This window comes from Rhyacophila brunnea, unplaced genomic scaffold (assembly GCF_057557595.1).
Source record: "Rhyacophila brunnea isolate RB1 unplaced genomic scaffold, BYU_Rbru_1.0 scaffold_2, whole genome shotgun sequence".
Taxonomy (NCBI): Eukaryota; Metazoa; Arthropoda; class Insecta; order Trichoptera; family Rhyacophilidae; genus Rhyacophila; species Rhyacophila brunnea.
In genome coordinates, this window is record NW_028232859.1 from 31,671,160 (window position 1) to 31,698,766 (window position 27,607).

The following is a 27,607-nucleotide window of genomic DNA, read 5'->3' on the forward strand; positions in this document are numbered from 1 at the left end:
ATATGGCGGTATTTTGACTTTATGGCATTACTCTGTTATCGGTAACAAATTTTGATGGATTTATGAACGATTTATTTAGAGCTTATGTTCTTAACGACAAAGTTCAAAGTGTGTTGGGTCGACAACTGGCGATTACAAATAACGTGGTATAACGGCCCACGTGCTCGTCGTAGGTCAAAATTGAGTTTTTATTGTATTTTCAAACCATGATCCTGGACACTCCTTAAACGTTGTAGATAATCTATTTATATAATTTTGAAGCCTTATTATCCTTTATAGTTATTTTAAACATTTGATGACTGCATAAAGTATTTTTGTTACATAAAATAGTATTCTTTTAAACCTCTCGCTCTAATGTTTTAGAATATAGTCATATTTCGGTACATAACTGTGCAGTGGTGTTAAAATTTTTTACATTTATTAATTTTTAATCGAATTTATAAAACCATTAGTATAATTTATTACGAGATAATTTTTTTTAAATATTCACGATAAAAAATTATATTGATAATCTCTGTGATCCCAAATTTGACAAGAATTAGACATTTTATTATTCAAAAAATCGGCAAGATTAACACATTTGAAGATAATTCTAAAGATACTTATTATAAGCTATGTATTTGACCATTCAAGTGTGATAAACATCTTATGAATAATGATTGCTTTATAATAATTATTAACCTAAGAATAAGGTAGTGTTTTTTTGAAATACGCCATTTCTTTTGTCATTCCCCAGTAGTTAAGCTACAACATACGGCCGTAGCCATAAATTGACAAACTATAATTGAAATAGGGAGTAAAATGATATTGACGCGCGTGTTTGAACATGTACCGTTTAAAAAAAATAAAAAAAATTCGGTTAGGTACATGTTCAAACACGCGTGTTAACATAATTTTACTCCCTACTTTAATTATAGTTTGTCAATGACAAAAGAAATGGCGTATTTCAAAAAAACACTACCTTATTCTTAGGTCAATAATTATTATAAAGCAATCATTATTCATAAGATGTTTATCACACTTGAATGGTCAAAGACATAGCTTATAATAAGTATCTTTAGAATCATCTTCACATGTGTTAATCTTGCTGATTTTTTGAATAATAAAATGCCTAATTCTTGTCAAATTTGGGATCACAGAGATTATCAATATAATTTTTTATCGTGAATATTTTACAAAAATTATCTCGTAATAAATTATACTAATGGTTTCATAAATGCGTTTAAAAATTAATAAATGTAAAAAATCTTAACACCACTGCACAGTTATGTACCGAAATATGACTATATTCTAAAACATTAGAGCGAGAGGTATAAAAGAATACTATTTTATGTAACAAAAATACTTTATGCAGTCATCAAATGTTTAAAATAACTATAAAGGATAATAAGGCTTCAAAATTATATAAATAGATTATCTACAACGTTTAAGGAGTGTCCAGGATCATGGTTTGAAAATACAATAAAAACTCAATTTTGACCTTCGACGAGCATGTCCCCCCTGTCCTTTTTTTGATATTTTTTATAATGTACGCATGACAGTATATTTAACCATTATCTTTAGTATTTTTTCTTTATTTTCACTTTCATATGTTCAACATGTTTGAATATTATGCTACCTCCTTTATTAGATCAATCAAACGAATAAGCAGCTTATTATTTTTCTTTTCACTGTTAACACTAATATATTATGTGGACGGTACGTTTTACTACCTACTCTAATTTCATTGTGTTATAACAATTTCTTTTGTTTCAGACGGATATTTTCGAGGAGATAAAACAGCGTCAATAAATTCTACAAGCTCAATATGTTTCAGACTCTTCAGGTTTACGATTTCTTCCGACATATCCTTTTATCCATATATCTTTGAGTGTTCATTCGATGCACACGATTGGCATTTATTACTGATGCGTATTTTCTTTGTAGATGCCATGTCTTCTGACTATATGCCACGCGCACTCTCGTACATAACTATCTATTTTTATGTTACTTTTGACGATTTTTACTCACATTTTCCACAACGTTTTGTGACAACATTTTATTAAAAATTATATTTGTTTACTTCATTTTTACAATTTCAACATTTATTCGCAAATATAATAACCTAATTAATTCCATCTATTTCCTTTATAACATTTTTCATTCAACAGGTTATTAAGATCCACATTAAAACATATATTTTGGTTGACACAAAATAATATAATTATTTTCAATAGCCAGAATCGATTCACTAGCGGATAAAGACCTCTCCTAGCTACTTCGCCTTCTTCTTTCTTTCTCCAGTTCTTCGCTGCTACATATTTGATGAGTTCTGTGATCTAGCTGCTAGCGGGTGTGGAAATATTATGGTAATTTAGTGGTAGTACCCCGTGAACACCGTATGACGGCTTTTCTCGAGCAATTATTATCCACTCGATAGACATATTTAGCCCACTGCCTCTTGTGTATGATGAGATAATGTTTTAAATACTATAAATACTATTACATAATATTATTATTTATTATAGGTTTACAAGGCTCTTTTAAATCTACAATAGTTTAAATATTTTATAAAAAAATTATACTTATTGAAATATTGTATATCATAACGAACAGATTAGCGTTTCCATAATATTATATACAGCAGCACCACACTATACCTATAATTGGTTAGTTTTCTTAAATATACAGTTTGATATACCTATATATAAAGAACGTATGTTAATCTATCATGAAAAGAATCATACCATTTAAACAACAATAAAATAATAAAATGTTCTTATTGAAGGTATACTTACTATGTAGGTATGGAAATAAATAGGTACGTTTGCACTTCATAGCTTTGCACTCCGGCTGAAAGATGACAATAATGTAATATTCTTAAAATGTTTTTTTTTATATATATTATCTATTTATTTATTTATAACTACATTTATTAATATAAGCGAACATAATTTGATTTATGTGAGGAAATCAGGGAAAGAGGCGTATCAGTGTAGTAAAAAAATTGTAAAAAGTTATCAAGCGTATACTCTACTCTATAAAATAACAAATCATATTAAGTACAATGAATTGTCGTCTAGCTAGAGTCTCAAATGTATTTTTAATATTTCTCCTTCAAAATTTAGTGTTTAGGGGGCGCTTATTTTACAAGCTCACCTACTTAAAAGGAAAATTGTGATTTTGTTACTAAATCTCACAAAGAAACCATTATTTTTATAAATGCAAAAAAAATATGCCAGCTCCAAATAATAAGATATTTATTTGACTCTGTGCCAAATATGACAAAGGTATTCTTTAGTCGCATTAGTAAGTTACGATAGGAAAACAGTTTATTTTTTGAGTTATCTATAATCAACATAAATAAACATAAGTACATGTATTCTGAACAGATATACGAACATATCAAATATATAATATAATATATAATTGTATATTTGAGTGTAATTATTTTACTTTAAATACCGCATGGTGAACTCACAGCCTATTGCTATACCATATTATGTTACATTTTATTTTATTTATCATAATATTTTTAAGCGTTTATTTTATGTAAGTAGATATGTATGTAAATATTATAATTATAGTATCACAACAATAAAGACTTCAAAGTTAATGATCATGTTGTATTCGTAAATTTATGTTAAAAAAACTAGTTTTATTACGTGAATCATTCTGTTATATTAATTGTAATAATAATTATCAAAATTTGATGTTCGTTAGTCATTTATTACACAAATTCGTTACGCAAAAATTTGTCATTTTTTAACCCAGAATAGCGCATTGCAGATTGTGCCCACTGCAATAGGTGTGGCCGGAACTACGATCCTTTTGAATCTTAAATTCCACATAACCATTAAACCAAATCAGAAAATATACACAATACACGTATAATATAAGTTATACTTATATTATTTACATACTATATATAAATTCGTATGAACCATCCATAATAATATATTTTATATTTATTTCACAGTTTCTTAGAGACATAAGAAAGGTGGGCTTGTATTTCGTAATAACTGTCAACAGCTAACAACACATCTAATAGAAAATTCAATGGGCACAAATTCATCCCTCACCATTAACAAACCTTCGAATATTGATTGAATTACAGTTGAGCGAAGTTAACGGGCCAAAACTTTTCCTTTTACCTTTCACATAGGTATAGCGATGTAACCCTGCCAGTCAGGTGGTGGAGTATATTTGAACAGGTAATGACTATTCTATTATTATTCTTATCAAAGCGACACGCCTGGCGCTTAGCGATAGATAAGCGATAATACTGATAATAGCTTTTATCACAATATGATGAAAATCAATTAATTCTTTAGCCAATACTAGCGTTTATATTAACCCTACGCTTATAGTAAAATCTACAATATTGTTTTAACATATTATGGCGTGTATTTTTTTGATACATATTTTTTGTAGTTTTATCAATACTGTAACCGAAAATATGGAATTACAATTATTCAAAATACTGTTTTTATTTCAATTACATAGCGTGTATGTAATTATAATATGTAATAGTGACGAAGGGTGGAGGTAGGTTGTGGAGATCTGACATAAATAGTGCACACTAAACTTTTCAGTTATATTTATTTGTTTTAATTGATAAATTAGAGCACTCATCCGGACGGTGAATAATGTGACAAACTGACTGTATAACTCGTACGTTTTGTTGATTAAACAAAATAATAATTCTGAAAGCTTTCAATATCCAACTTCCTAACTATCATAATACCGATAATAATTATGAATATTAATATTATTGATCTAAAAACAATGAAAATATTGTGACACTAATTTGAAGCTATTATTTTAAGTAGGTCGAATTTTACTTAAATGGCTTAGGGCTTAGGCTCAAATGGCAATAAGTACAATTTTTTCTCATTAACTAACGAGGAAAAGTTTATTTTATACAACCGTTTTAATTTGGTTTGTACTTTCGCTGGTTTTGAAAGTTCACCATTTTATTGCTTTAGCTAAGGAAAATGCCTTCCCGAGGAAACATTAACCTTTTAGTGTCGCAAATGTAACAAGACCTGGAAAATACCGGGTTTTATGGATGATACATCTGCTTTGAGGAATATTAGTTTCCAAAAATTAAGCTCGCAGATAATAAAATATGTAAATGGACGCAAATGTTCCTAAAAGCTTTTGCAAGTTTAAATAAGATATTAAAGATGTAATACTACGTATTTACTTTAACAATCACTGATTTAGTTGTAGTATTTGGATTTTTTCTTACATCATTTATCATAAGAAATCTAAAAACATTCACCCACCTTGTTAGCTCATTTCATATAAATATATTACAAACTAGTTTTAGAATCCTCCCGTCTCTACAAATATACCAATTATATTGTATTGTAAATACATGCATATAGCTACAAGTTTATAATATACTGCATATACGCATATGTAAAATTAATACACTAGAGCACTATTCACATATTTTGATACGATAGAGTGACATATACGTAGTAATTATATTGTATCCAATATATCAAACTTGCATTTTAACAGCATCTGGCGTATGACATTGAATCGAATCTTTTTTGACACCACATACTGCATACAATTTTCATTAAAAGCTAGAATAGTACTTACACCAAATCATCAGGTTATCAATATGGATAATTCATTATAATTTGTAAAATGACTTACAATTTTCTATAACATGTATTCTCGTGAAAACAATGCACATTTTAACTAAAGTATCCACACTTTTTATCTTGGGAAAATCTAGTATTCTCTTAAGAATAAGCTTATTATAATATGACCCTATCCGGCATGTTTTTGTGATTAACAGTTGGCAATACTGGTTGTATCTACTTATATTTTAATCTCGCCTTTCCTGTAAACATGATTGCAAAAATCGTGTTATTAACAAAATCGAAACATATTTTGATTCCTGCACGTCATGCGACACACAACAGAATAGCGTTCGTCGCCGGCAGTTGACTCTTCCAAAAGAGGAATAAAAATAAAAGCTCTAATTTGAAAGTTTAATATGCACGACGCATTCCTGTTTCCAGTCAGTTGGTACATAGACCAAAATACCGCCGCGTAAGCTCGTCCCACTCGCTACGATTTTTATCAAATAACAGACGTATTCCTTCCACTGTGAAAGGAATCTGATCGCGAGAAGTAAACTATAAAATACAAATTTATTTATGACGACAATAATCCAATAATTTATTAGTACCTATTACTTTGGATACAATTATCTAAAAAATGTTAAATATACTCGTATCAGATTATTACTTCAGCATATCACTCATGATATTCTCAATTTTAACTATGAAAATAAAATAAAATAGTCGGATACCTAGGTATTTAGAATACTGATGATTTTTTCTTTGTTGTTCTCAATGGAGTTTTTTCTTCGATTGAATGTGTTTTCCAGCGCATAGAAAAGAATCTACCATCGCAAAGTCTGTTTAGAATTTAGACGACCTCCACTCTGTTTAGGTAGGTACGTATATATTATACTCTCTCAAGTTTGTGTTACGTATTATAAACATAATACTTAGATAATATTATGTATTTTAACGATATTTCTCAAGATTTTAAATGAGACCTGTAAGCTTTTGAAAGCATTTTATATGTGAATATTGAACGTCCTAAAGAGAATTTATAAGAATGAACCCACTCGCTCAATATACCAGCTCTGAATAAAAACAACGGTGTAAATGTTACGGAATTGGGACTCGAACTCACGACCCACGACGTTGACACTGTCGTTTATCATTCACAGGCGCCACAAATAGTAATTGAATTCATTATTTTTTATCAGACATGTTTAAAAACACAAATTGTCTTGCTATCGTGTGGGTATTCTTTCGTATTTACTAAAATTATGATGCTAAGATGTTATTCTAGTTGACCTAACTCAACACTCTCAAATTCCCTTTGCCGTGCCAAAATGTCTAGTTTTACTGCAGATTATATTGAATAAACATAATATTTTTGTTATTTTAAAATACGAAATCTTTTATTAAACTGTGTATGAATAAACTTTGCTTTCAGAAATATGAAAAATATTTGTAGATTATAATATAATAAACCATAATAACAAATAACTATTGTTATTATAGACTTATTGTGGCCAAGAATTTATGAAGTTCGTTATTGAATGTTCTTACGTAGTGAAATATTTTAATTTAAACTTCTGTGGCTCTTGAAGAATACTTCTCTGGTAGAGAGAAAACTTTGTTCGTGCTCTATCTTCTTTGTTATGCTCCGAATAGGGACCGCAGTACGAATGCAAAATCACATTGCCGATGTTTCAGCAATAGTATACGAATACAGTTTTAATACACATTATGTATTCGAAAATTATTATTTATTAATGTTCTTATAGGAAAAAAATGTTTTATTTCACTAATTAGACTTGTAATGAGACATTCGATTAATTAAACCTTTAACTTAGTAAGCATCTGGTTATTCCATGTAACAATTAATGTTTGAAAAAAAATGGTAAAATTTTATTATTCCTCCAATCACGTCCTTGAAGATTCTAGTAGCATCTCGCCATGTGCGAGTAATATAAATCTCTTTATGAACAATTTAGGTACTTCATAATATAATTAAGTCTCTAGTAAATGTATAGGTATATTTAAATAGTATAAGTCCCATATTTCAGTTATTGTTCTAGTGGTCTAACCTCTCTGCTCATAGAGTCAGAATAGAATACCTATATGATAGAACTTTATTGATACGTATACCGCACTTCTTTGGACAATAGACAGCAAGTTATCAATATACCTACATTGGTGTTTATTTCATTCTTGTTTGGAGTACCAAAAATTATCATAAAAATACGGTTTAGGCCATTAAACTTTATGTGGGTCAAAAGGAATTTGCCTCCTGCGGGTGGAATTTTATCCCAGTGTTCATTGAACAACATGGTCATTGCGAGTGTCCATTCAATCTAGTGAATGTAAGTACTTTTTTTTGCTTCTTCGAAGGTGAAGATACAGAAATATTTTTTGTATATAATTATATATATGTTACGCCGAATGTGCGAAATTGACTATTACATGAAATGGGCTAAATTTTGCCTAAATCATGAAAAATGCAAGCCCGTTGCCTTATTCATGAATTAGACAAAATATCTGGTGAGTGCATGAATTCCGCAGTAATTTTTCTGCCTTGTTCATGCATTAGACAAATTAGATAGTAGCGCTACGGTGGTATTTTTTGCAACTAAACTAAATGTGTGAAATGCTCGTGGATTGGTCAAAATATACATATATTATCTATGGTCGAAATAGGTGGTCGCGCTCCGGTGGTATTTTTTGCAACTAATCAAACTAACCAAATTTGTGTCAAATGTCATTGATTATAATATAAAAATATACCAATCAATAACTAAAATGACGTTCATATCCATTTACTATGCGCAAAAAAACTAGAACTATAATATGATAACGGATGAATTTTATAAAAAGGTATTTTCGCGATTTGATTCGTGCTTGGGTATCGTACATGCAATGGCCGATTGTACGTTTTTGATAGTTTGTTGACACTTGTTAGCTAACCTCAAAATGGACATTCAGTTGAATAATTCAGAATTTCAAAACCTAACCTAACCTAACCCAACCCAACCTAATAATATTATATTATGTCCAATTATAACTAATAAAATCATCCGTATTAAATTTACTTTTTCTGCTGTCATGTTGACAGTTTAAGAATTCCATGCCCTGGCGACTTCATGTACTCGGCAGAAAATTTACCTTATTCACGAATAAGGCAACAGGCTTGACTATTACATGAATTAGCCAAAATTTAGCCCATTTCATGTAATAGTCGATTTCGCACATTTGGCGTAACATATATATATATATGGAAAGGTCAGATGAAATCAATATCGCGAACTGTAGTACCCGTAAAGTAATGATAGCTATATTGTATAATTATTACATAACAACATAAACCAATTAATTAGTCTTCTACAGAGAACCGGCATTGCAATCCCTAGATCCAAGTTGAAACGAAGTAGATACCTATACGCGTGGACAAATTTTGCAATTGAATTGGAGTATCAGTCTGACTGTAAAATTTTATTATTCGAACACATTACAATACTGATCAATTCACAAAAGAATACCGATGATTCACTTTAAAAAAAATACTTGTTTGTAATCCAATTTACTGCACCACATGGACTGCATTCATCATAAAAATAATATTCACAATCTTGTTTTACATTCTACTGAGTTGCGTCCCGCAATCTATCAACCCAGCAGAAGAAACATTCATTGTGTTTTTTTCTGTTTACCACACGCGAATTGTATATTTTTATCTGAGACGAAAGACCGTGAGTATTATCTGAGGTTAAAATCTACTTCGCGTTTATAGATAGCTTCCTGTGATTAGATGTGGATGTTTTCGGAGTTCAGAAATTCTAAAATATATCTCTCAGGCTCCGATTACTTCACATTATCATATACCAGTGGCTCCCAACCAGGTCGCGAAATTTTGAAAAAGCTCGTGAAACAGTATAACTTATTGGTGCTCCCGCTTATTACAGTACGATTTCTATATTTTGGCAGATACGTCAGAGCGCTGTATGCAGATATTGTATTATACTCTACAGCAGTTATGCTCAATGGTCTTCGGATCTCCATGCTGTTTAAAAAAAATGAAATAAGTATCCTAACAATTACCTAGACGGTTATATCTATGATTGCATGCATTAGGTATACCTATATAACTTTTTAAACGTATTGTGCTGCGATATATCATTCATATGATTCATAGACTATAAAGTTATATTGTCCTTTCTATATTGGTGTGTATCCGGACGATTGTGCGTAAAATTGTGAGATAAAAAATAAGTATATAGTATTTTCGCTATAAAAACTATGCAAGGTTGAAGAATATAGTATTATCTGCGTTATTTGTATCTCGTGCGATGCGAGAGGAATCATAAACTTGATAAATTGGCCCTAGTAATAAATGGAAGAAGGGGGTGTGCATCATTGTTATATTCTAATATTATACAATGTGACAAGATGGAGGCGGGTCGTAGGGATTGGTATATACGTATAAAGGTGGGGAGAGTTTAATTCCCGCAATGGCCGTGACATAATATGGAAGTTGCACTATATGCACTACTGCTTTTTGGTTGAATAACTTGATCCATCCAGAAGACTGATCCATGTCAAACCAAATATAATGGGTTACATACTATTTCAAGACATCGTCAAAACAAAAAAGGTTAGGAATCACTAATATAAGTAAATATTTATTTACATTAAATTAAAGCTTAAACGCTATTGCTCACTCCGTATAAATATCACTACATGAATACCATACATATGTGTATATTATATTATAGTTAGTAAAGTATAATATAACTGTCATAAATCAAAATAAATAGAAAATTTCGTTATTATCTTTAATGAATAGACAAATTTGTCAGCTGTTGACACTTCCAATTGACCACACGAGATTTATTTAATACACGTATTGAAAATTTTCTTGACATTTTTCAATTCATTTTTATTGAATGCCAACTGTCAATTGAGTATTATTATAATATGTATTGAACTACAAAATGACGAATCGAATATCTTTTTTTTACTATTCGTCTAAAGACTCTAACGTTTTCCGTGTTTTTATTATATTTTGTTAATTCATTACAAATATTCAGTATTTTATATAATTTAATAACTTATATTATCAAATATAAATTTTCCTTGTATGCATAATAATATGTAAGATAAATATGAAATTGTATTTAAAATAAAGCTAAAATAGATTATTTTGTTAATTGAAGAAAAATATTTAATTAAACAATATCCCGAGGGGTTTAAATAATATGTTATATTTTATATAAAAATCTACATTCTCGAAGACAATTTATTCTATGCAACATGATTTTATCAGGCATGTTATGGCTATATACGGCATGTTCTGCCTTATAAAGTTCTTGAATAAGTTGCATGTATAATTTTAAAACATACCTGATTGATGTAGTCAATGTACTTTTCTAATCCAATGACATCAGCAAAATCACGTGCGTTGTGATATAAAGTAGACCAGTTATAGCGAAACTTTTCATAGTTAGGCAAGTCAAATTATTATAAATTTTAATATGGAAAGAAATATTTCGTTTACTTAGAAGTCTTATGTTGCTTATGTGATGATATTTTATTTATATATGGTTCATAATTAGTGGTATTTTCATAAGTTTATTGATATGCCAGCTTTTTTTGACTTAAAGATTGCTCACATGCATTATACTACACAATATTATAATATTGATAAAACCTAACCTAACCTAACCTAACTTTTTCATTGACTTAAATGTGCTCATCAAATAATTCTATTTTTATAATACAAAATTTTTAATTATTTTTTCTACTGATTTATTTTCAGTATGTACTATTTCTTTTCATCAGCTTATCTTTCCTTTTTATGACATGTATAAACTTATTCCATTCTAAACATTCGTGTTCGCGGGTCATGAGTTTGCAATAACCGATGTAAGACAGTTCATAAAATTGATTAATTTCAATATTATAATATTACATTTATATATGGATGTTATGGATCGATCCCGCGACCAACAGATCCACGATATCACTCTAACTAATAAGACGGGTATTTGATCTCTCGTACCTACTCACCCAGTATCTAGGCATATAAATGAGAATCGAAATTTTAATATAAAAAAGAATATATGAAGAATTTTATGAGAGTTCTTCCGTGAAATCTGACACATCCTGGTCTTTGCCGATAAATATACGCTATAAAGTAGACTAGTAGTAGAGCGACCCTCAGAAACATGACGTCGAATTTGTTGCTCAGAATATCCTAATGGAAACCCTTGTTGTAATTACGTGAGCTCAAAATGCCTTCGCAGGACTAGTAACGAATCCCGTACAAATGTCAGGAGCAAAGGACTATAATGTCTTTTATGTATATAGGCGTCTGCTAATTGAATTTTACGGTTATTCCTTGGCCCGAGCTATTAAAACATTTTGCATCGCATAATTTTTAGTACACCACAACTTTTAATACCACACATTAAATTATGCCAAATGGTCTCTTTCGAATGGTATAAATCCCTACGCGCGGATATTGTTTGTGGGCTTTTTATGTATATTGCGGTTTTTGGCATAATTATCGTATATATTATGCTAATTAGTTCTAAAAAAATTAATGCAAAAAAACTGACCACAGCGTCGTGTAATCAGCAATATATTTAATATGTTTATATTACTTAACTAAATATTTTTATCCCAAAAAGTTTACTTATACATATATTAAAATATTACAGAGTATTTTACCACGTTTTTCTTAGCTTGTATTCTTGTTTGTCCGGTGGTTGTTTATCCAGTACAAATCTTGCAATCGATTTTTAACTAACTTCCCGAGTAGCTAGACATTCGAAACTTTTAGAATATATCAGAACACGATGCCAATGCATTCTTTTAATACGTTTAGCCACCTTTAAGTAGAATTGAATTCATTTCCAGTTAATTCTGTTTTTTATGTAAAGTTATTTCGGAAGAAATCCGTAATCCAATCCACTATTATTGGTTGCCAAGGGGGTGGTCCTAGCAACTAAATTATTAATATATACGTGCGTTACTATGGAAATCAAAATGACATTTCAGTATTCTATATTTGTTTGTTTGTTGCAAAATAGCAAAAAAATGATTTGTTGACAATTGCCTTATTTGTCCTAAATTATTAATACATAGAATTGTCAAGTTTATATGATTCAACAGAAAATTTAAAAACGTGGTATATAAAAAGTTCCTTTTATCTTGTAATTAATAAGTACTTACTCATATATACAAGATTGAAAAAAGAAACGATATGACAATTTATCCACTAATGTCTAAAAGTAACATTTTTAAAACGTATTTTTGTTTATTGATTGCTACTAATTTTAAAATCTATCTGTACAGCTCGGATGCCCTGAGAATTTTAAAAATATATTTTCTCTTTCTACTTGTGATAAAGTATTAAATAGAAGTTTTTCCTATCAACCAAACTGAACATTCCGGCATCGATTGGGATTTTATGTTGGTGACGACTATAGTTGTATTTTATGAATATATTTATATGTTGTTATCTACACACTGCCGCCATACGAGTCAATAAATGATGTTTTCAACGTTTTATATAATGTTTTTGACAATTTTCATAATTTTTGAGTAGGTAATAATATAATACGATGGTAATAATTTGTTTTTTTTTATAATTTCAGATCTCTTGTCTCACATATTAAAATCTCGGTAAGTTCACAGTATATTATTTAAATTTAAAATAACTCATGGCAACACGTACAATATTTGAATAAAATTTTTCAAAAAATTCACTCATATGTCAAATATAAATAGGAAATAAAAGAAGGAAATAACAAACAGAGTACCTATATATATTTAGATAGTGTAACTACATGTGTCGGTCTTTCAAACACAATATGTCGGAACTAGTAGAGCTTCCTACTAATATCCGTCACCGGATATTATAGTTAAACCCTTTTACTGCCTCTCAGCCTAAAAATACTCTATCGTTTACTTTTATTTGAAGGATTTTATGAATAGTTTCAAATACCTATTTTTTAAATAAAGTGCCAAACAATTTTTATAATTAAAATAACTTATACTATTATGTTGCAAGGATTCTTTACATACCTACTATATCTTTTGTCTGTATCACTCATATAAGTTCATTATATCCATATCACGAAAAGACGTTTGATGGACGGTTATCAATAGTAATTCAATATTCTTAAAATATCGTCAAAAAATCTCTACATTTGTCTTCAACCTAGATAGGTGGAGTTCAAGAGCTTCTAGACGTCGTAGAGATAGAACGCTATATTAATTAATAACCCCACAGAGTTTTTGATGCATAGATGATAAAAAGATAACTTTACTATTATAATTTACAATATTACGTATTACTATTATTAAATGCATAATAATCGGTAGGAATCAACTAACTTTTGTAATACAAATATTTACCTTTAAATGCCAGTAAAATTGTAAATTTTAAAAGCACGTCTCTAACTTAATTAGTATCAATTATTATGATTTTCAAAGTCTATTATAATGTACAAAGTCTAACATTAACGAGGAAATTTATACCAGTGTTACGAAAAGGTATTACTGTGTACAAGTTTCAAACAATATTTTGGGTGAAAACTAAATTACAATATTATTATGTCACGTGAATACTGTGCTTTACTATAATTAATTATTTGGACTATTCAAATTTTAGATAGGTATATTCATATTGTTGTATATTTAATATAGTCTAGAGATAAGCAATAAAGACCGTGGATTCATTATTGGTTGCGTATAAATAAGTAGGGTACAGGTGTTTTTTTTTTTTGATAAACCATATTATATCATTGTTTGTTTGACAGTATTTGTTTAATTTTTAATATGTTGAAGATTACTTCTTCATAATTAGTAGGTATATATAATTCTGTATTATTCTTGAATTTAAATGAAAACGACTGAGCCTATTTCGGTGTTTGATGGCTTGAATGAAAAAATGCATTATAAAAAAAACTAAATAATAAACGAACGAGTAAGGCCAAGAATGTACTTATTCATTCATTAAGAAAATAGTATATAGGTATTGGGATACTATTTCAAGCTTGGATATAACATCTAGATAGGGGCTATTGGCCAAATAAGCCACTAATTAAACTATATTTAGCTATCATTTAAGGATTTCGATGTCAAAAATAATTTAAAATTCTAGATTTATTTTAAATGTCATTCCGGGATCTCGGGATGGAAGAAATGCAAATAATAAAAGTCTCATTTGGTAAGATTGAAGAAAAGTTTAAAAGTTATATTTAAATTTTGCTAATTATGTAATTCACGAGAAACAAAAACTTTAATCTTGATATAATATTATTATATACTATTTTTACATAGATGTCATAATGTCTAGGTAATAAATTTTAAACGAAGACAAAAAAAATATTTCATATTAGGTATACTTACAGGTTTTGTTAATAAAACAACTCTGAATTTGTTAAAAATCATATAAAAATGAATTTAAAGACCATGAAAATTGATAATTTTTTATCTCAAAATTTCATGATACTGAAATTAATTGAAATCCCCCGATCGCAAGTCTTAGTAGATATCCTTCCAATTTTTTCCATATATCTAATAATGGATATCACTAAAGGTGCATTAGTAATTAAATTTAGTATTATTTTAATATGTCCTGAACAAGGTTACTTATCCATTCATGAACATGGAGAGTTGTGCAATAAATATCACTAGAATTATCAATTAAAATAGTGATAACATAGGTATGCCTTAGCCTTGCATTTAAAGCTTCTGCACTCCGTTAAACTAAAAACGACTTTTACAATTTTCTTTGGCTTCTTTCATGCATTGAAAATCGAAGGGCCTGTCAATAATGAGATTATTATAATATGCAAGTTTACGTAGGTATTATCAAATCAATGAGTGTACAAATGAGAGTACATAGTTATTCATTATTTAGAGGCCATCCATAGACTGGAATGATTGAAATTACATCTGATTTCGAATACTGTGCCATACTAAACCTATGATTTCTGTTCATGGAAATATATTCTCACTAGGTACATATAAGAGCGTGTACATATACGGTAGGTATTTAAACGGATACTGTCAGATGCTTATTTATATACTTAGTCAAAAATTCCATGAACAGAAATCATAAGTTTAGGTGTAACACGATAGGTACATAAAACATGGATCATCCACGAATAATTTGGTACATATTCTTCGTAATATATCACTTAATTTATCACATCGATGGTAGTAAACTGATTAATTTAGTTGTAAAATTGTGGGTTGGTATAGTATATAAATTTATATAAATTACAATATTATATATGACAACATCCACACTATATAATAAGTATAAGGGCTGACTCAATGATATTGTTTGATAAATACATTATTTTTTAAAATGTAATTTTTTTGTGAATTGGTCAGTATTTTAATATATTTATTTTAATATGTATACCTACTGAAATTTGATTCTAATCTGATTATACCTGCACGTAATAATGCCACGATTGCAATACTATTATAAATCATTGAAAATGCGATGAAATCAGATCCAATGCAGCACAACCCAGAAAATTTAAAACAGCTGACTTCCGAATGCTCGATACTGCACAGTGCCCAGCTGACAGTGTTTACATATTGTGTGACATTTCGGTTATAAATCAAGGGCACGGGGAATTTCAGTCGTGCACTTTCTCCGCGACCATTCGAATTATTGCCATCGGGGAGTAATGAAACGGACAGATGTCGTCGTCTGGAGTCTGATCGATATTTTACTCTCGCGATGTTGTGTGCCTCACACCTTGATCCTTTGTTCTGCCCCCGACGGCGCCCGTCTACCCCCCTGGCCCCCATAGTAGGGTCGCTAACCTCTTTTGGCCGAATTCCAACTGAGAGGATATCATCCTCCTATCTCCTCCTAGAGAGTGCGATTTTTGCCAGACGCAGACCCCTCAGCATTCGTACACGTGGGAATACCGCGTGAGAATAGCACATAAATAAAGTAACCTCCCCAAATCTTGTTAAGCTTTTATTTTTTGAACCCTTCTAAACCTAACATCCAAAAATGTATTTGACTTACAATTATTAGTCTAAGTAACTTACAAAAGAATGTATCAATTTAATTGTTAGCTAAACGAATTTTGTGTTCATAATTTAACACTGAATAATTGTTAAATACCTACTTATTTTATTATAATGATTGTGTATCATCATTTTTTCTTCTGACACAAAAACAAATATATTTTTATACTGCCCTGCTAAGGAAAACACTGTCTTTTTACTTAGCAGGGCAGTATAAGGATTGCAACACCGAATGAAAATACCAATACCGAAATACCGGTATGTTCTATTGAATACCGGTATTCGTGAAATATAATATAGAAAAAACAGAAGTATCTAGCAATAAATATAGATATAAAAATCTCTTTAAAATATCAATACTTTATAGTAAAAATATCTAAATATGTGCATATAATAAGTAAACCTTTGAAAATAGGTAAAGGTAAGATAACGGAAGAGATATCCTGGTAAATCTTTTATGTTAATTAATAGGTACATTTTGTTTCCACTTTCAATAAAGAATAATATCGGTATTGTCTGTTTTTTAAAACAGATATTTCGGAATCGAAAAATACTGGGATACCGGTTTTGATATACCGGTATTGCAATCCCTAATAGTAATATAACTATGTTGGTGTCACGGCTATATATTATAACTTAATCTGCATATATTATGGGTAAATGATTTAAAAAATATATATATGTGAGTATAATTCAAATTGATTTTAAGAAGCATAACTTTTCAATTTTATCAAATTATATTAATAACTAATATGACTTCAGTAGGAAATGACATATCTGCCTAGTCGAATTATTAACCATGACGAAGTTATCACGTACGTAGTTTTGAAAATCATGAGTTAGAGTTAGATGTTCATACGGGATTCGTACCCTTGAGAATATTGTTAGACAGAGACTTCGTTAAAGATTTCAATTTTCAACTACGTAGGAACTAATAACGCTGGTTATCTATGAACTACGATTTCGCAGAAATATTCTTAACACTTATTCCTTTTTTTTGAATACCTAATGTGTATTCGTAATTAAAATATCGTAAAAATCTTAATAAATGATAAAAATACAATCATTAGAATATTCATAAAAATTGAAAATAAAATTAAATTATGATATAAGTATTAATTTCATATTATTTATTTTTATTTTGTATTACTTTTTTAAGTAGGTACCTACCTAAGTACCAACAAAAGCATTTTTTAGAAATTATTTTATTTAGTTTTTCGATATAAAAAAAAAATCTACATACACGCCCCAGCAAACTTTGTTAATTATTCCACAAAGAAAAGTCTAATTTCACTTTCTTTGGAGTTTTTTTCGAATATTATATTATTTTGCTTAGCTTGCTTCTCTCTTGTGAACCAACTTTTTCTTTCATTCAAAGTTATTAGAACCCCTTTGACAATTCAACCCTCCTATTGTCGTAATATTTCATTGTGTGTACTGCGGAAAATTCGAGTAAGTATTATTTTAATTCTCTACATTTGTACCTTTAAAACAGCAGTTATCCCCTTACCACGACGTCGTATAACGTAAGAATTCGTTATTTATTTTATTGTCTGCATATGAAATGTCTACAACCAAACATATTATAATGTTAGTACAACATAGTATACATTATAAAACACACACATATAACTTTGTATGTAGGTAACTACGTATCAGACAGTTTACATAGCGATAGTAATTTATATCCGGGTAAGTATGTGTGTAAAATTATATTTGTACAAGAAATCCTTTGCTTATCAAAACATTATAATGAGAGTACCTATCTCCTGAGATTTTTTAATCAAAACATACAAAACTATAATGTAAAAATGTCATATATTTTCGAAATGATCTACAAAAGTGTATAAATAATAAAAGTTGTTTTAAACTCCCAATCTGGTTAGACAATAATTAAAACTATCCATACATCATAATATTAATATGTTGGTTTTTATTTAATTACACATATTTTTAACATGACTATCGTGCAAAAGCAATATCGAAATTTTTGTAAACTTTTTTCATTATTGGCTCTACAATCCAACGTGAATCTTTGCTGCCTAGCGAATCGATTTCATAACATAGTTTTTACGAGGAATGTATGTTAACCACTTGCTCAGCCTATTAGTTTTCATGCTCTGGGTCCAAATACACATTGTGTTTATCAAAACCGGGATTTCAACGACGAGGCAAATACGCTATTTTGTTAATTTTTATGTATTAATTGTTGTCAATGTTTGTTTGATCCAGTGCAAGGACACAGTGGGTTATAGAAATAGTCAACTTCCATTCCTCGTAAAAGTCTTATAACCTAACTTTTTTTATTAGAATAAACTATGTGGGTAGTCATAAATGTCATTACACTTAATGCTGACGCTATATTTTCTATCTTTTAGGATCGTGCCACATATGGAACAGATAGTTTTCCTGAAATTTTCCTAGAGAATTAGTAATCTAATATCATTAATACAAAAAAAAACTTTTTGAATCATTAAAAAAGTCTTAATTTTTCACTATACATACTATCATCCAAGTGACCAGCACTATTTTTTTAGTAGGTACATACCTAATGCAATAATAATTATTATTAATATTCAAATTTGTAAATTTTATTAAAATAGTAAAAATAAATGTGTATATATATAATTTTATACACCTAAAGTCTGAACCAAAAGAATTGTTTACTTATTAGTTATTAAAACTACCTATTATTTCTGGATAATAAAAATTATTGATGTTGGTATTGCTTTTTTTAAATAATCTTGGATAGTGGTTTCTTTGTGACTGGATACGTAAGTAATCCAATTATTTGTAGTTTAAAGTTTATTGAAAATTAACAATCTTCAGCCTATAAGTTCATACAATAGTATGAACATCTATCCTTCTTGTTTTATTAGTTCACGTCTCGGATTTCAACTACGTGTTGATTTTTATTTGCTTTCATTGACAATATCTGCCTGGAAATCATTTTTGGATATTTATTATATTCCTGTATTGGAAATTGCAATCCATAATAGTGCATAGCTTGCAATTTTATTTGAGAAGGTTAAAAACAACTGTGAGATACCATGATTAATAATAAAACTTTGATAAATGAAAAAAGTATAATAAATCAATATAATATTATGTATCTCTTAAATATCTAAGTTGGTGGATACAATTTACTTACAATAACACATTAATTTGGGTCAGATAGTCCGGCATGTAATTCGTTTAATGTGATGGAAAACCATTTTAGCGAACAATTTCTGGATAAACATAGCACCCCTTATCTTGACCCAGTTTTTGTAAGTGAAATATAATCGCCAGGGATCAAAACATGTATATATTTTATCTAACCGTTCTGAGAAAATTGCATAAGATAAGTAAAAATTTATGGAGATAACGGAAAAAGGCATCGTCTTTCCGACCTTTTTTCGCTGACACACCGTCATTTTGTATTGTTTTGGAAGTACCTACCAACCTGTATAACCTATTCATATTTCAGAGTATCAACTTTATGTAAACTTCATAAATCCTCTTATTTTTGTATGTATGTACTCTCAAATTACTCTCATTAGAAATTATTACACACATGTTTTATAGTGTGTTGCGACGATTTAATTCTCAGAATTAATCCAATATATTGTTTATCAAAAGACACCTCTAACCCCTTTAACTCTTATGATTAATTATTGTTTATTATATTTTAGTCTTCCATTAAAAATACTACCCTCTATATTCATCATAAATTCCATTGATAACCCAGTCTCTACAGAATTATATAGAGTATATTATGGTATCGTCCTTTAAATCCTCATATTTGATGAGAAATTGACGTCTATATCAGTTGGTAACTAATGCATATATATTTTTAATTTCATATTTATTAAATAAATATATTTTAATTATCATGAATTACTACCAAATAAATACTGAACTCTTAAAAATACAATGTGGTTTTATTTTTTGTACTTCTTATGTACTTAAGTACATGTATATTAACTAATTGACATCTAAATGTAAGTATGTAGATAAGTATATAATTCAAAACCTATTTTCAGTATGGTTTTGTAGTGAATAAACCGTTGACCTTATAATATCATGTTTATAACGGTGTAGGTATATAGGATTGTTTACGTCTACGCTTTGGATTAAATATTATTCTTAATTAAACTGTTACAGCTCTATCTCTATGCATATCAGAGTTAATCTCAGCTTCCAATGTCCTGTGTTTGGTTGTGTTATGGCGGTCATCATCACAAAACGCATCTCGTTTATTCAGTGAAGCTACGCCTTCATAAATCCTCATTAAAAAGACGGAAACGTCATCACTTTACGTCAAAACAAACACCCAGATTAGGGAATGCTTTTGATCATTACATAATGTAGTTTATCTACGTCTCATAATATATACATAATGTCATTATTTAAAAAGTGCTTTTAGTCATTAATTATACTTGATCAAATAATCCTCGCGTAGAGTGTAATAATAATCAATCATGTTTTTAAATTATTAACTCATGAAGCGGCATCAAATAAAATTGTAAAATATTGTGAAAAACAAATTTCTTTTCAGACGTTTTCTAAAAACGTTATAAAATGTTTTACAATAATTTATTAAAGTCTTTATGTATACACAAATAAAAGATTGCGGGCGTCATTTAATATTATAAAAAACTTTTCATCTAAATTTTAAATATTACCCTTACTGTTAAAATATTCAATTCCGCAAAATTATTTTCTTCGCCTTTTGAAAATATTATATCAAAATGCACTCCAGATGCGATATTAAATTTGACTGTGCCATATGGTTTCTGTTGCCAACCAAAATTTAACTTTCAATCATGGAAAGATAAAGGTAAGTATATAATAATTTTATAGAATTTCATTAGCTATTGGATATTCAACTAAATAAAGTTGTGTTATTTTACGAGTAGTATAACACCATCAAAAAAACTCAAGTTGTTGTTATTTTCACTTACACCCAGTTTATAAAATATTATTGATCCACTTCTGACAGAAGGCTTTCATTTGTAAGCCAACAAAATATGTAAATAATTTCATATTATTATATAAAATGAAACAAACCCACAGTTACAACATTTATATGGCATCATCAAAATATCTACACATTCCATTATACTCACAGTAGAGTATCAATCGTCATGTCATCCTAGGAACTATTCCTAAAAGACACAAAGAGTGCAGGACTGAACGATATTATTTTCAGTGTGTTAAATTTCTCCGCACTCATATAAAGACTACGTGTTTAATCATCATGTATCGGTAAATATCATACACACATCGAGTATGTCCATATGGGATGTAATATTTCTAAGATTCAACGAGCAACTCTAAAACTATTATCCAGATAATATATTAAAAAAAAAAAATTTTATCGTTAAATCTCCCAGTTTCGGTAATGAAAATAATAATATGAAGACATTTTGTTACATCTACATAAAAATACAATTTCAAGCATCATTTTTTTTTTTATTGTTTATTTTATACAGATCAAAAATAGGTTGACCTTTCATTGGGAACAGCGGATCCATATTATCAGTAATTTGCATTGTTTTTACTTGAGTACCTACCACCAATGGGAACTTTCAGTAGCCATCGCGTGAATTGTACATTTTCATCAGCAGAAGCTTTTTGCTTAATCGGCGAAAGCCCCTTTGACTTGAGTTAATGCAATCGATCACCATTGATGGTGCAATTCCTCTAAATTACATCGCTCCACCATGTCCGGAAACACGAGGGGAGTGGTAGTGTTATTTTATAAAAATAACTAACGCACTGTTCGCTACGCCATCAAAGAAACATATTTGTTGACTGGATGATGTTAAGATAACTGAATCTGACAGAATTTATATTTATTTACCTTTCTTTATTTTATTTTATATTTCGTATTATTTCATCGAAGTAGTTGTGTTTAGTTACTATAAAACTAGACCTACTATCGTGAACTTGCAAATTTTTATAATAAATTACGTTTTAGAAGGTCTTGTATTTAACTACTGGCTAGTTAGTTCCATTTTTTTATTATTAATAATTATTACATCTTCTTGCACTCTTTCGAGTAGCAGTATATTTATTGCGCTTGTGATCGGTGGATATATAATTAGAATTTCGTTTGTTGAGTAAATATTTTGTACGAATCGAAAACGAAGATTCAAAGATACATATTAAAAATTGAAAATGAGTTATATTTGGAAAATTATCTATAATGCATAAATTCGTAAAAAAAACTATAGGGATCAACAATTACAAAATTTCGCAAAAAAATACATTCATTTGGCTCTCATGAAAAGTAGTGATTTTTGATTTATATCCCTTTTGTTTTCATACACGGAATTAATATCAATAATTTCATTATTTTCAATCAATAAATTAATATCATTTTCATCCAGATCACGGGTATGTCCTACTTTTTTAACAAGGTTGGCTAACAACCAATTAAAAGACTCATTAACAATGTAAGTGTGCATGGTCAATGTCGCATATTTTTTTTTTTTTCATATTTTTAATACAAAGTTTGGAATTCGTAAAGGGTATGTACTCGTCTTCTATTTCTGAAAAAAATTAAATAATTTGTATTGTGCCCGACATATAGTTCGAATATGAAATAACAAGTTAAATTGTAAAAGATCTATTATACTCGTATATACATGTTGGTATTGTACTCACATAATATAGCATGTGCAATATAAATAAAGCGAAGGTGTGCATTTGACATGTAGTTACGTTTCCAAGCCGTTTTCAAAATACACTGAGAACTTTCTAAACGTTTTTTGTGCTTCCAAACATTTCAATGAAAGCATACAAAAACTTGCCTTCTATGAATTGCATATCTGTAGTAAATTATTGTGTTTATACAAACGATAATACCGTGTATTTTTAATGTTTTAAGCAAGGAATTTTATCACTGTTATTAACATAACTATTTCTATTGAATCATCTTCTTAATCTACAGCAATAAAATCTCAATCTTAAACAATGCCATAAAGCTGACTTCAAATGCTTTTATCGTGTATGTACTGTCATGCAATGTTATCTTAATCAAAGCTTCAACGGATTACAGCTTTGGCTTTGAGCCATGTTAGCTTTCAAAATGATAACACATTTGACGTGCTGTGTCATAATTAAAGTCATGAACGTCGTCAAACAATAGAACGAATAAGAGCTTTCATCTCAAATGTTTGCATACATTTTATCGTATTTCTTCATTATTTGTCTATAATTTGTCTTAAGTATACCTTGATACTACTCTCTTTACACAATTCCATGAAATTTTCTGTGTTCATTTATCACACATATAATATATTTCTTTGCCATAAGCACACCGCGTTGTCCGGGCGGGTTGGTGTATGGTTTTCTGTCTCAGTTTTTCTTTCCGTACCCAAGTGTCTCTCGTTTTGAGGCGCCAGAGTTTCGTCTTTCTTCCTTCTCTATTAGCTACAGATAGGCTATACTGTCCCAAGACCAATGACATTAATATGGACGAAGCATCTGGAAACAAAAATGACACTCACTTTTTTGTCGTGTCTGTCGAATGGCATAATCTGTTCTAACGCCATTACAATAAAGGTGATATTGCTATAAATTTCCGATGCTTTTTGTCGGGTCTGCCGAATGGCATAAGTAATTCATATTTTAATATCAATATCGTTCGCTCAAATGAACATTGACACTAGAAACACTGTTCTAACGCCATTACAATAAAGGTGATACTGCTTTAAATTCCCGATGCGTGATATCGCATAATGGAAATAGCGAAATTTTCGTGACGTCCACCTACATATGTGCGAATGTCGTTATGCGCGAATTTACTTGTTAGCTACTGTACTGAGTGCGTTGTCCATTAATAATGTCTTTGCCCAAGACACACGCCATCTGCATTTGCCGGGAACGCCACGTGGAGGCTAGAGATAGGATTTGTTATTGTCAATTATATGGCGTCTCAACATTTTATAGATGTGTACCTATTGGCATAAGCATACTTTTCATTGAGGCCGTAACCAACCAACCGACCGTAGATGAGCTCATCTTGTTCGGTGAATGTACGTGACAGTAAACAACTAGGGACCGAAATGAGTGGAGAGAGCTAGAGGAGGCCTTCATCTAGCAGTAGATGCACCCCGGCTTATAATGATACATTAATGTATTTAATAATCTTTTAAAAAAAATGTATTATCTATGTTAGATGCTTTAAACGGCGTTAAATAAATGCACCAGTATAACATGTATAAATTAAGGCTATACTTCAACTGGGACACTGTCTAAAACCATCGTGACTACGCGACGCGAAGATTGTGCAAATGACGCGTGCAGAACAAAACATAATTTGTCATAAAAAGCCAACATGCGTCCATTTAATGTTATGTTCATTGTTCTATTACTAATAATAATAATATATTCATTGACATGTTTTCTTTTTCAAGTAAATGGGTAACGTTTTTTAGTCATCTATACATGATTTAAGAATTAATTCCCCCGTCGCCATCATAAAACAAATTGACGTGTTCACAGCTCGACCTTCACTCTCCGATTGCCAGCCAGTCCGAAATTTCGTCGCACCTATAGTTGAAAATTGTTTGCCGTTTCACTGAAGTACCGTCTTAAATATTATAGACATCACCACTGGCATTCATATTTGTATATTATTGTAATAATTTGTTACTAATGATTTTAATAAATATCATAGACATGTTTTTCTAATTTAATTTATAGTGTACCTATATATATAACTTTATTCACTAATCCTACTTATCTTGTAATAACAAACTCTACGCTTCGTTCTAAGAGTAAGTTAGTTATTCACCACTACGATTTCCGCATTTCTCTTCTCAAAATATCTGCAACCCAACCCGTTGTTGCTTTACAAAGACACTCAAAAGGGCTCAAATTATTTACGAATGACTATGGTATATTCGCCTCTATCTGACTAAGTATTTCGGTTTCAATGGGAAAATATTTGTATCACGTAGATATAAGGTTTGCAGCTCCAGGCAATTGATTCAAAATGAATAGGTTCCTTATTTATATGCTATGCGTTAGACTTTTTCTCATACATGCATATCTACGTTTTTGTATTGAAAGAGTTTCTTCGGATTTTTTACTGCTGCTTTACTTTTTTCAAAATATATTAAACATATAATATGTACATACATAATTGAACGATGCCGTGGGTGAATTATTTAATTTTTATATACGTACCGTTCATTTTATTTAAATAGCAATATTATCGATTAAAGATTATATGCCTGTCTTCTGAAAAAAAAAAATTTTTTTTGTTATGCATTCAAGTCACGCTTTGTACACACTGTGATTTATTCTGATATATTTATTTATAATAGCTTATGACTTTATTATATACATATATGCATTGATGGTTACTTTGGTAGTAAGATTGAAATATTTAAGTTCTATAGGTAGCTACGTAAGTAGGTAATCGATAATACAAATTATCTAGACTGTAGGTAGACTGCTTGAATAAATAAAATTGCCATGCCAACTATAATAGTTTTCCCAATAAAGATAATGTTGGAAAATTCTTTTAGGGAGATTTCTTTTATATATTTACAGATACAAATATATTCGATGCACTATAATATTGAGTATCGACTCTAGAAAGGAAAATGGTAACTCTCAGTTTTTTTATAAGTTTTATTGGATAATAACATTGTGTCCAGAGGATGTAATCTGCAAATGCCGATTTATTATCTAAATTTAGCTGGAATTAAAAAAATAAGTAAGTGAAGTGGGAAAAACGTCTTTACGATCATTTTTGTTGATTTTTCTTTAATTAACTTAATAAAAAATATCAAATTTGGAATATATAAACCAAACTGTTAATTATCTTGCACTTCACGGTTATGTATATTATGTATTTCAACTTTTACCGAAAACCATAACAAAAGCGTTTTTGTGCATCCCGTAAAATTTGATTTGTTCGGATTACGTCCTTTTTCCTTTTTAAAGACGATTTGCTGTCAATTAACATCTGATTATTTAAAACGAAGATTGAAATATATTGTCTTTTGATTATATTATTGTATTATTTTACAAAATATAATTAAATAACTGTAAAAGCCAATAATATAAAAATCTCTTGTCTTTCAATATAGTGCCAATATTTCGATGTCAAATAACTCCAGAGTCATCTAGACCCCTTGGTGGTAAGATGATGGGTTGAGGGAGTAGGCACGTAATAAAAAAAAATTGTATACTGAACTAACTAGATTTTCACAAAATTAAAATTAAACAAATATTAGGTAGGTATATCACGTGAGAATTCTGTTTCATTTAAAAGAAGTATTGTTTCGATTAAAGTATTGTAATGTAAATTTGATCTCTTATCGTTTGTCACATGAAATGTTAACCTCTCTTAAAACATAGTCCCGCGTGTAATGCTTAACTTCTAGTAAGTAGTAATTCTTGTTCGACAACAGCTGATTACGTTTCCCGCAAACAAATGTATGTGAGATTAGCACGCGAAGTAAAACAAAAACTTCTCAAACTATTCGAGAAACTAAATCCATGCATCCTCTTGAAACATTTCGCTTCAACACAATACTATTAATAATGGATAGGTGATGTAAAATTAATGTCACACATTTTTTTACATAGTAGATAGATTAGTTAAATAATTCATATGTATAAATTAACATTTCATTGACAAAGTTTGAGAGGTTTAGTAATTGAAATTGTTTTTCTGTGGTTTCATAAAAGTGTTGTTTGTTCACTTGACCGTGAAATAGAAAAGAAATACCTAATTCGTGATTTTGCCTGCGAATTTTTTTTTTTTAATTTAAAATGTTTGAAGAATGCATACTTGTTTATATTAAGTTATTATACGTTCATATTATTGAAAGTATCTGTAAGTTTTTAGAGACATATAATTTAGAAACGTTTAAAATGTTAATTGAAAAATTCGTTGCATATTTTTAATATGATTTCCCATTTCTATTAGATTGGTACAGAGTTACAGATACATTCAAACTCCTACG

General features: G+C 29.5%; 1 protein-coding gene across 1 annotated transcript in view; it reads left to right on the forward strand.

Annotated features, from left to right (window-relative positions):
* LOC147072189 (uncharacterized) overlaps nt 1–27,607 on the forward strand; it is a 124,638-nt gene that overhangs the window by 38,745 nt on the left and 58,286 nt on the right. The window contains exon 2 of the mRNA XM_085946682.1: nt 13,223–13,250. The gene's annotated coding sequence lies outside the window, so the exon portion shown is untranslated. The remainder of the gene's footprint in view (nt 1–13,222; nt 13,251–27,607) is intronic.